The sequence below is a fragment of the Neophocaena asiaeorientalis genome, unplaced genomic scaffold (assembly GCF_003031525.2).
Source record: "Neophocaena asiaeorientalis asiaeorientalis breed wild unplaced genomic scaffold, Neophocaena_asiaeorientalis_V1.1 scaffold134, whole genome shotgun sequence".
NCBI classification, from domain to species: Eukaryota; Metazoa; Chordata; class Mammalia; order Artiodactyla; family Phocoenidae; genus Neophocaena; species Neophocaena asiaeorientalis.
In genome coordinates this window covers 29,568,765-29,580,027 of record NW_020185339.1, presented here as the reverse complement: position 1 = coordinate 29,580,027, position 11,263 = coordinate 29,568,765, and the positions used below count along the sequence as shown (strand labels likewise).

Sequence of the window (11,263 nt, the reverse complement as noted above, 5' to 3'; positions counted from 1 at the left end):
TGCTGCCTTCTTAAGCATGTATGAAGATTCTGACACATACATATCTTTTAACATCTGGCATGATGGTCAATCAAGAAATAATCCCTTGTTTCTAAGAACACTACTTGCAAGCTGTGATCAGACCAGTATTATATCAGTGAATGGAAATCATCCTTCAATACAATCCTCATGTATTGAAGGATTTAAGAACACTTCTAATAAAGATGTTTCTAAGAATGCTAAAAAACCTTAATTTCCAGTTATGTATTTTGTTACAGAGTAGTTTAGCTTCTCCATGGTCCTGTTCCTCTGGTCCTCTATGTGAAACAGTTAACATATCTTCTTAACATTCTTCCCATAGCTGCCTTCACCTCCTTGTTCTAGATGAGGGGATTCAGCATGGGAGTGATCACACTGTATTGCAAAGGGAAGATCATCTCCAGGGGGAACCAGAGGTTGGCAAGGAGATAACTGAGGAAACCTGAACCATAGAACAGGATCACTGCAGTGAGGTGGGAAGAGCAGGTAGAGAAGGCCTTGCTTCTGCCTGCGGTGGAGCTGATGCTCAGGATGGCGGAGACAATGCAGATATAAGAGAAGAAGATTAAAATGAAGGTTCCAAAGAAACGGACGACAGAAGAGCAGAGCAAGAGTGTGAAATTGGTGGAGGTATCAGAGCAAGAAAGATGGAAGAGAGAAGACAGCTCACAGCTGAAGTGGGGAAGAGTTTGGTCCTCACAATAGTCTAAATTGACAGCAGAAGGATGTTGATGAGAGCATCAACAAAGGCCAGGCCCCAGGAGCCCCACACCAGCCCAATACAGAGCTGGTTGTCCATCACCTGGCCACAGAGCAGAGGGGAGCTGATGGCTACACAGCGATCATAGGCCATCACAGCCAGCAGACATGCCTCAGTGCCCCTGGTGGCAAACACAAAGAAGGTCTGAGCCAGGCAGCTCTCTACAAAGATGGTTTTACTTTCAGAAAGTAGATTCTCCAGCATCTTGGGGACTGTGACAGATGAATGGCAGAGGTCCAGAAAGGAGAGCTGTCCCAAAAAGAAGGACATGGGCGTGTGGAGGTGGGGATCAACTCTGATAACCAGCAACATTACCAGGTTCCCCAACAGGGTCAGGAGTAAATCATCAGAAACAACATGAAGAGCAGAATCTGGTTGAGGGTCAACAGAAAACCCAAGGAGGATAAACTCACTGAACACGCTCTGGTTTCCCATAGTGATAAAAAGATTTACCCTAGGAATCCAAGAGAGAAAGACATTAAAACTCCTTCTGCACCTCCCAATTACCCCACTGACTTAGCCCTCTTGTTCATATACATCATTTCACAACATACTGAAAACCATGTTCACATATTCTTAAGCTAACTTCCTAATCATCATGATAACTTTGATATTGCTGGATGGCATTCTACCACCCCTCTATCAACTCCCTATGTAAATCTGTAGACCCTCGTCTTATGTCTCTAGAGGTTTCTTTCTTTCATTTTTAAGATGGGTACTAATACAGAGAACATTTTGTATAGTCAATGGAAATAGAGAATTTATTGATGCAGCAGAGTAAGAGGTAAACAGCAGAAGTGTAGTCCTTGAGAAAGGGAAAAGGAATGAGATCCAGAGAGCACAGGTGGAGTTTTGTCCATAGATAGGAGGAGAGGCTCTTTATCTTTTGTAAATAGGAGGGAAGTTACAGAGAGTGGGTACTGAGGCAGCTAGCTTGGAGGATTTTATGGCTGAAATAGACAGACTTTCTGATTGCTGCAAAGTTTTTGAAGAACTGTGAGATGAGACCATGAACAGAGTTTGCCTATCTATCTACCTACCTATCTATCTATCTATCTATCTATGTATCTGTGTGTGTACGTATGTTGTGTGGTTTTAGTGAAGTGGCGGTAAGGGATTTTGATGAACCAAGAATACAAAACTCAGGTATACCAAGCAGAAAACTATTTACTAAGGAAATACAGTAGGATTAACTGGTGATATATTTGCCTATTTGAGATTCTGGAACCAATCTGGACAAGTGTGTGGTAGTCACAGTAGTATTTAGATGTTTAAGCACATGTGTGGAGCAGACAGATATTTGGCTTTAAATGGGGTTTGTTTTTTCCAGGCACGTGCAGTGATAAAGAAAAAAAAAGGGGGGGTAGGGAAGAAAAGCATGCTTACAAAGTGAATGAATCACAGAAACAAGGCTGTGCAAGGAATTAAATGGGGGGCCAAGCAGAGGAGTATGGCTAGGGCAGAAGTCATACAGTCATTGGTTTGGGTTTGAAGAATTGCTTATGTAGGAACACTAGGTTAAGCAAATTTTAAGATTTGGAGATAGTCGTTAGATAGAGGGATGCTTGAAATTCAGACTTTGTAGGTATAAGGCCTCCTGATGACAAAGTGATGGGCATGATTGTGGGAGTAGGTGGCTAAGATGAGGTAGAAGATTCAGTCTCTGGCCCCACAGAGGACAAAGTCTAGGTTGCTGAGTTAGTGTGGTGAGGACTTTTTTCCTGTTTTGTTTTTGTTTTTTAATTTTACTCCATTTTCTTTAATGATTAATTATTTGAATTGCAGATTTAAGACTGTGGTTGATGAGGAGAGAGTTTAAGGCATGAAGAGTGGCAAATGTGTTCCTAATGTCCTACCATATCCCTATCTGGGCTGCTCTCAGCTGCTCCAAGATAAAACACAGGCTTTATGCCTGAGGTTCAGTAAGTGCAGTGGCATGTTGCCAACATCTGGCAATTTAGAAACAGACATGTGTTGTATAACCCAATTGTGTCATTTACTATCTGTTTAACTTTTGTGATATTGTTTGTTCTTTTAAATCATAATTTTTCCACATGTAAATTGAGTAAACTTGGGGGAAGTAATATATATCTTACATTTGGAAGGACTGAATTAGCTTATACATAAAGAGCTGGAAACAAGATTTCTGACATAATTATTAATGCATACCAGAAAGAGAAAGAAGAAGAAGGGTATTTCAGAGGAGTAGATCAAAGCATGTTAGGGAAGAGATAATATGAAGCTGTATTGCAGAAGAGCTGTCCCTAGACCTGGAAGCAGTGTTTAGCTGGAGAACAGTGAGGAGATGAGAGTCTTCAAAGGGAAGCTAAGTCTCTTAGGAAGCAAGAAGAGAGGAAGCGAGTATAGGGAAGAAAGAAGTACCTCAAGGAGTAGGTTAGGAGGGGACAAAGCATCAGAGGATTCAGTAGAACATTTTCATACTCTTGGCTTCTCTTGGTGGAAACAGTATCCTGGAGCTTTGAGTCAATAGCTGAAGAGACCAGAGATCAAGTGATATTCATTAGAAAAAGATGTAGCATAACTTCCCAACTCTGGGAATAGACATAGTTTTCTTTCTAGGCAGCTGAGAGGGGAGAAGAAAAGAAATATATTAGCTCAGGCTCCAAAAAGCATGTCATTTGTAGAGAAAGTGTTCAGAATCTTATTTGAACTCTTACCCCATCATGGCTTTGAAGAAAAGACAGGAGAAATATCTTGAAATTTTCAAGTTCTTGACAGGTTGTACTAATTTCTTTTACAGTGTCTCAAGCTTATGTGAGTCAGTGAGTACAGGATCATGAGTTCACACATTTTCCTCAGTGACTCTAAATATGTTGCTGATGGTGTTATCTGAACAAAGGATTCTGATGTCTAGACAATTAAAAGAGCAGTTGGTTTAGGCTGAACTAAGGAACCCAGAGGACTGGTTCAATAATCTATATCCCTAGAAGTTACAGCTTGAAGCTAAAATCTAGACTCATTTGCTAAGAAGCTTGAACTTTTAAAAAGACATAAGGGATTTTCTCATTTGTGAGCTTTGCAACTTGTGAACTTAAACAATCAACTTGAACTCCTAGATAAGCCTTCCTGCTAGTCTGCTGGGAACCGAAAAGAGGAAGGGTAGGAGAAGGGAATTTGGAACCTGCGAAGAAAGCCAGAATTTTCCCTTAGGGACATACAGGCCATGTGGACCCTCAGAGGATTCACTTGGGATCTGAAACTAGACTCACAGCTAACCTCCAGGTTAGCTTCTCATGTGTACGAGAAATTCAACTGGATTTAATGTTAATCAGTATTAATATTAATCAAGTGAGGTAACTTTTAAAAATTAGTATTGTATTATGCAAGGAATAGATGATGATGGTAAAGTGTACAAGCTGAACATAAGCTTCAATAGCTTTCCTGTGATTTCCCCTATTCTTATTTCTCATAGATCAGGGAGCCAGTAGGGGAGAAGTATCCAGTTGTTAAAGATATCTGGTCTAACTACACCCAGAAAATATCCATAGGAATCAGAATGGTGCTGGCTCTATGAAGTACAGGAACAGCAATGACATTTTTTGATGCCAAGGAATTACTGTTATCTCAAGGGCTAATATTAAGTAGATGTCAAGAGGTTTTCATAATTTACTGTATGCAGTTACCTGGGTAAGTGGCCCCATGTCACTTTAGTAAGGCTGGAAGAAAGGTTCTTGTGTACATCTGTGTAAAAGTATTCATTGGGACACCATTTATAATAGCAAAAAATTGGAAACACCACAGATACCCATAAGTAGAGACTGGACACTCACACGATGGAGTACTTTTAAGCTGTAGAAAGGAATAGGAAAGATCTCTATGTATTGCTATGGAGCGATATCCAGGATATATTGTTAAGTAAAGAAAGCAAAATGCAGGGTGGTCTAAATAGTATGCTAACTTCTGAGTAGCAAGCACACACCCATATGCATACAATACACACAGTTTAATTTTCAAAAAAGAAACACTGGAAGTATAAAATAAAAACAAAAATGATTACATGTAGGAGGATGGAGAAAACAAACAGGGTGGGGGAAACAAGGATGAAAGTGACACCGCTTTGAATGTACTTTGTTTTATAGTATTGACTTCTGAGTAAAACTTCTGAATTTTATAAACTAAAAAAGATTAAATTTAAAAATCCTAAAATTAAAAACTAAACAAATGAGCTTAGCTGTATATCAAAGTAGTGACATAACCACAATGGAAAAGAATTATTTCAGCTGACCTTAGATTGTAGAATTTTGACTGGGCTGACTCAGTGAGAGATTATTTCATTCAGTAGTATTATTAGTAGTAATAATATTGGTATTGTTTTTGAAACTATTAGATGTACATTTGAAAGATAAAACAAATATTATGCTAATATTGTTAGGAATATATATATTTCAGCACAAGAACTACGTGAGACAATATAAAATCAAATAGAGTCTTTGTAATCTTAAATTTGAGTTTGAAATATTTATGAACTTGTTACATTGTTTTCTGCTTTAAAAGGCTCTGTCCATTGAAAAAGCCTAGAAGTTATGATACAGTAGTAGTGATCACCTATGGTACCCTGAGTTTGGTTTCCAAATACTATTAAAGGAACTAGGATTCTTTAGAAAAATGGCTGATTACAGGTTTAGGACAGGAAGTGCACATAATAAATCTGGGATTTTTTTTGTGTGTGCCAGAAAGTAAGAAAGGCATCAAAGCCTATTATTGTCATCAGAAGGTCACAGCAACCAGCCCACAGGCCAAAAATGGAGTATTCTAATGAAAATTAACGACTGAAATTGATTAAAACACATGAATATGTAAAAAGACATGATTTAATGACAATGTAAAAATCAATCATTCAATTAATCAATTGATAAAAGAACAGAAAGAGAAAACTCATTGGACATCAATGGAGGCTGCACTGAAAGTTACAATTTAAAAAAATGAAATAAGTGTCACTTAGGACACTTAGTAAGCAGAAACTGACACACCATTGTAAAGCAATTATACTCCAATAAAGATGTTAAATAAAATGAAATAAAGTAGCTGTCATGACTTCTGGTATGAATCATATTTCAGAGTAATCAAAGAAACCCTAATGGATATGAAAACTTACTTCTATTCAGATGAATTCCAGCCAATAAATGCAGAAGAAATAATAAAATTAGAAAAGTACCATTTTGAAACTTCTAATGAAACAACTGCTACAGGCAATGGTCATAAATGGTTTATAAATATATAAGTAAATATCTAATTGGAGAACTTTACAATTAAGAGATGTGATTATCATCACCTGAACCCACGGGTCAATTCTGTCATCAAAATAAGTAGAATAACCAATATCATATTTCTCTTGACATAATGCAACATGAAGTACACAACTCCACTTATGAAGATTCTTAAGAAAGGGCTCGTCTTAAGACAAAGTGTGGGACAGGACAAGGTAAATAACACAACAATAAATCAAATCGGCTAAATCCAGAATGTACATATTCCACAGGAAAACTGTATGGATTTCTGCAACAAATAGCAGCAGTCACAGTTTTCAAATCTGCTCAGAAACTGTGAAGACTCCTGCCTTGGCAGTGAAGTAAGCTTGTAGCATGCATTACAGCCCTGGTTCTCCTCTTTAGCAGGATCTCCTGAATCCATCACCCTCTCTAGTATCTGGCTCTGCTCTCAGGAATACTCCTTGTCCATTATCCTGCACAGCCACATCTGAGATGAGCACTGGAGAGAATGTCCTGCTTAGCAGCTGCAGAGCTTTCACTGCTTGCTTTTTATTGACACCTGCTGCGTCAACACCTAGAATTTTCTTTAGGGATTGATCTAACACTGGTTTTTGTAAGGCAAGCTTCTAGTCCCTGTGTAGGTAATCATAGCTCCAAATCTTGAATAGACTTGATTTTTAAGTCTGAGGACCCTATTATCTTAATTTTACTTAGCAAGCATGATCTGCATCACCTCCCCTCACTCTTATGAGTTGGGCTACCTTGAGCCTATCTGTTTCAACAGGCTTAAGTGAGAAAGTAACACTCAAACCTTGTTTTGCCAGTAGGTTTTTGTCTTTTTTTTCCCATTGGCGTATAGTTGCCTTATCATGTTGTGTTAGTTTCTGCTGTATAATGAAGTGAATCAGCTATAGCTCATGCAGCTCAATATCAAAAAAACAAACAACCCAATGAAAAAATGGGCAGACCTAAATAGACGTTTTTTTCAAAGAAGACATACAGATGGCCAAGAAGCACATGAAAAGCTGCTCAACGTCACTAATCGTTAGAGAAATGCAAATCGAAACTACAATGAGGTATCACCTCACACTGGTCAGAATGGCCATTATCAAAAAATCTACAAACAATAAATGCTGGAGAGGGTGTGGAGAAAAGGGAACCCTCTTGTACTGTTGGTGGTAATGTAAATTGATACATGTTTTCGTCCTTTTGTGTGGAAGGAATTTAGTCTTATCTCCTGTTATGGCCATTGCACCAAAACCAATGCTTACCACTGTATCAGTTTCAGATAGAGAAGTAACCAATATTTCACTCCTACAAGGTGCTAAATTACAGAACTCTCAGTTAATATAGATTAACTATAGGCAGAAATTAACTTGGTAAACTGTATTTCCTTCCATTTCTGTTTGCAGGCAGGAGTCCTAGCCAGAGTTTATTTCTCAGAGTACTTTGCCAAAATTGGCAGAAGGCGGTCAACACCCACCAATATCTTATATTTTTACTATCATTTCCTCTAATGTTATGTCATTGGTCAGCACGTGGGCTCTGTCTTTCAAGCTGCCACAGATAAAACTTTGGTCACATAATTTACTCTAGCTTAACAAGTGTGTTGCACTTTCCAGTCAACAGTCTCTAAATCTTTGCTGCCTGTTGCTTGACTGCTTGTGCCAAGCCTATGACACACATTATAGGTTTGGTTACGTGGAGCACTCAGTCTCTAAATCTTTGCTGCCTGTTGCTTGACTGCTTGTGCCAAACCTATGACACATATAGGTTTGGTTACATGGAGCATTCCACTTCCTGAAGTCAAATTCTATATGCCTTAGGATAAAATTTATTTACAAGTATCTGAGACCAAAATGATAATAGCTTAAACAATACAGAATTTTATTTTTGTTATGTAAAAGTCTGAAGGTAGCAATTCAGGGTGGGTATGATAGCTCTATTGCCCCAAATCTTCAGCATCTCAGCAATTTATGTTTGTACATACATGAGTGACCTCCATTCCCAAAGTCATGTAGTGGACAACAGGGGTATGCTAGCTTCTGCATTATACATGCAGTCTAGCAACAAAAAGGAGAAGGTATAAGAAAGAGGTGCAGAACGGCAAGAGACAGCACTCTTTCAAGAATGATTCCTTGAAACTTTGTACACCTCATTGGTCTGATTTTAATCACATTGTCACATATACCTCTAAGAAAGACTGGCTGAAGAATTATTCTGTATATACATGTGCCTGGATAAAGAACTGTAATAATTCTGTGATGAGACAACAAAGGATAACAGATATTTGGTGACAACAAGCAATTTCTACCACAAACAGGGAATGCTATTAATATAAAATGCAAAAAGATAACCAGAAAAGAAAACTATAGAATAATATCTATTATGAATAATGATACAAAAATTCTGAGTAAACTGTTAGCAAATGGAACATAGCAATGTATCAAACTAAAATTCAATAAAACCAAACAATGGTTCATGTCAAAATGTAAGGATGGTTCAATATCAGGAAGCTTGCTACCAAAAACATGGTGTTGACCAAGATGGCCTTAATGTTTCCTTCAGCTTGACTAATCTTTACATGAGCTTTTTCCTGCCTCTAGGCCCCTGACCTCCTTTTTCTTAGAGTTTTTACTTTTGAAAACTTGTCATTATAAATCATTTCTCTGCCCTTTTGTGATGTGAATATTTTAAAAGGCCTCTTGCCAATTTTACAACCCAGGAATGTCTGGGAACCATCTCTTTGAAATGTAATCATCAAGAAAGATAAGCATGGGCTTCCCTGGTGGCGCAGTGGTTGAGAGTCCACCTGCCGGTGCGGGGGACGCGGGTTCGTGCCCCGATCCGGGAAGATCCCACATGCCGTGGAGTGGCTGGGCCCGTGAGCCATGGCCGCTGGGCCTGCGCGTCCAGAGCCTGTGCTCCGCGGCGGGAGAGGCCACGGCAGTGGGAGGCCCGCGTACCAAAAAAGAAAAAAAAAAAAGAAAGATAAGCAGCTACCTCTCCATTTCTGTGGGAGGGCAGGAGCCTGACTACTAGGGCACCTTGGTCTAAGTCATAAATCGACCTCCTGTCATGAAGACGCAAGAAAGTTTACTTTTCTTTTGGGCAAAGCCAATTAGCACGATCTCCCAGTCACCCCAATTCTTAAAACCCTACTGCCTTTTGTTTCAGTGGAGTTGAGTTCAGACTCAGTTCTGGCCTCTCTTCCGCTATTGCAATAGCTTTCAATATACCTTTCTTTGCTTTTTTGCAATTTTTCTTTGACAACATCAATACATCAAAGGAGTAAAACTGTATGTCAATAGTAATAGGTGCTGAAAAGTAATTTGTAAAATTCAGTATCTATTGATAATAAACAGGAATAGAAAGAAACTAAAATAAAGATATCAACAATTACAGGAAATATTATTTTAAATATGAAACACTAAAACAATATCAGTTAAGTTCAAGAATAGGCCAGGGATTCCCATTGATAACCATTATTAAATAGTATTTTAGAAGTTTTCACAAAATAAAAACAGAAATGAAATTACTATATGAATATTGAAAAAGAAGACCATAAGGTATTTCTTTTTTTTTTTCTCCTGGTTGTATAGTTGCATGTCTAGGAAACTTAAGCAATTATAGTAAAAGAAAAACCAAAGAGTTAATAAGATTTTGGTACTCTGGCTTATTGCACCCATTGGGTTCAGCTGCAATCACAGAAAGAAATTTGATACAGGAATCAACACTTAAAAAAATCATCAAGAAGGGCTGGCTGGAGGAGGCAGCACCAGGATGATCTCCTAGTTAGTAAAGTACCCAGCACCTAGAATCGCTCCTTTGCCGTAACAGAAACAGCTGCTGCCACTGATGCAGACAGCCAAGGAGTCAGGAAAGTTCTGCTGCTGCAGTCGGGTGTAGAGTCATACTACTTTCAACCTAGCCAAAAGTTGTCTCTACTATTGTAGAAGCTGCTAAATCAATGAGACTTCACAGTTATCGGCTGTAGAGCCTTGCCACCTCTGCCATGATCTAGGTCAGCAAAATGAATGCCCCACATCTTGCTTCACTCCTCCCAGGATTCAGGTTCAAATTATCATCTCAATGAATGTGTCTGACTGAAACCTCAAAAAAAAACTTCTTGACACCTGATCCAGTGGCGTTTGCAAATACAATTTTTACCTTCTAGTTTCTACACACTAGAATAGGATTGAAAGGGTGCAAACAAATGCATTCCACAGTATCTACCGCATTGGATACAGTAGTAAATATATAAAATGTGCCCGCTTATCACCGTACTAACAGTAAGAACAGTAAAAAACAAAAAAGGGAAAACATCTCATTTACAATAGTGACAGAAGCTTTAAAGATGTATGGGTACATTTAATAAGCATGGCATGATAATCTATGAAATTTTATTTAGGGATATAAACGATGTCTAACAAATTGAAAGAAATATTCTTGTTGTGAAAGTATTCTTACTGGCATGACTCAACATCATTAAAATGTCTACTATCCCCAAACTAGTTTTTAAATTTAAGGCCATTTAAATCGTAATCCCAAAATAGGACTCTTTTGAAACTGAATAAGAATAATGGAGCTCATATAAAATAATGAGAAAGAATAATAGTGGTTGTGGGGCAATGTTGTTGAAGGAGACTTATCTTGCCAAATATCAACATAATATTTTAACTAAAAGATGAATAGAACATTGATTAAAAAGTTAAAAACTATAAATTTATCTCAGATTTTAATGTGTGACTCAAGTGCTATTTTAGTTCAGTTAGAAAAGAATAGCTTATTTATTAAATGTTGCTGTCATCGTTGTTATCCATCATAACCTAACGTAGTTAGACATCTATTTCACACCAAGTGAGTACAAACATGAATTCCAAATGATTATAGACGTAAATGTAACAAATTTTTAAAACTAAGTCTAAGAAAGTATATCTAGGGAACTATTTTTAAATTCAAAGTGAAGTAGACCTTTATCTCAGAGGGTAAAGAGATTTATTGTTTGAAGAATATAAATTATGTATGAATATATAAAAACTAAGCTTCTGCATGGCAAAAGATACCATAAACCACAACAAGAACAAGTAGCAGAACAGAAAAAAAACCACCTGCTGCATAGAATACAAATGTAAATATACATGAAATGTGAAATGCTCTAAAACTTTGATTAGAAACAGCAAACAGGGCTTCCCTGGTGGCGCAGTGGTTGAGAGTCCGTCTGCCGATGCAGGGGACACGGGTTCATGCCCCG

At 38.0% G+C, this 11,263-nt stretch overlaps 1 pseudogene; it reads right to left on the bottom strand.

Moving 5' to 3' along the window:
* Positions 1 to 296: 296 nt before the first annotated feature.
* Positions 297 to 3,461, bottom strand: LOC112394011 (olfactory receptor 8S1-like; annotated as a pseudogene).
* Positions 3,462 to 11,263: the final 7,802 nt, after the last annotated feature.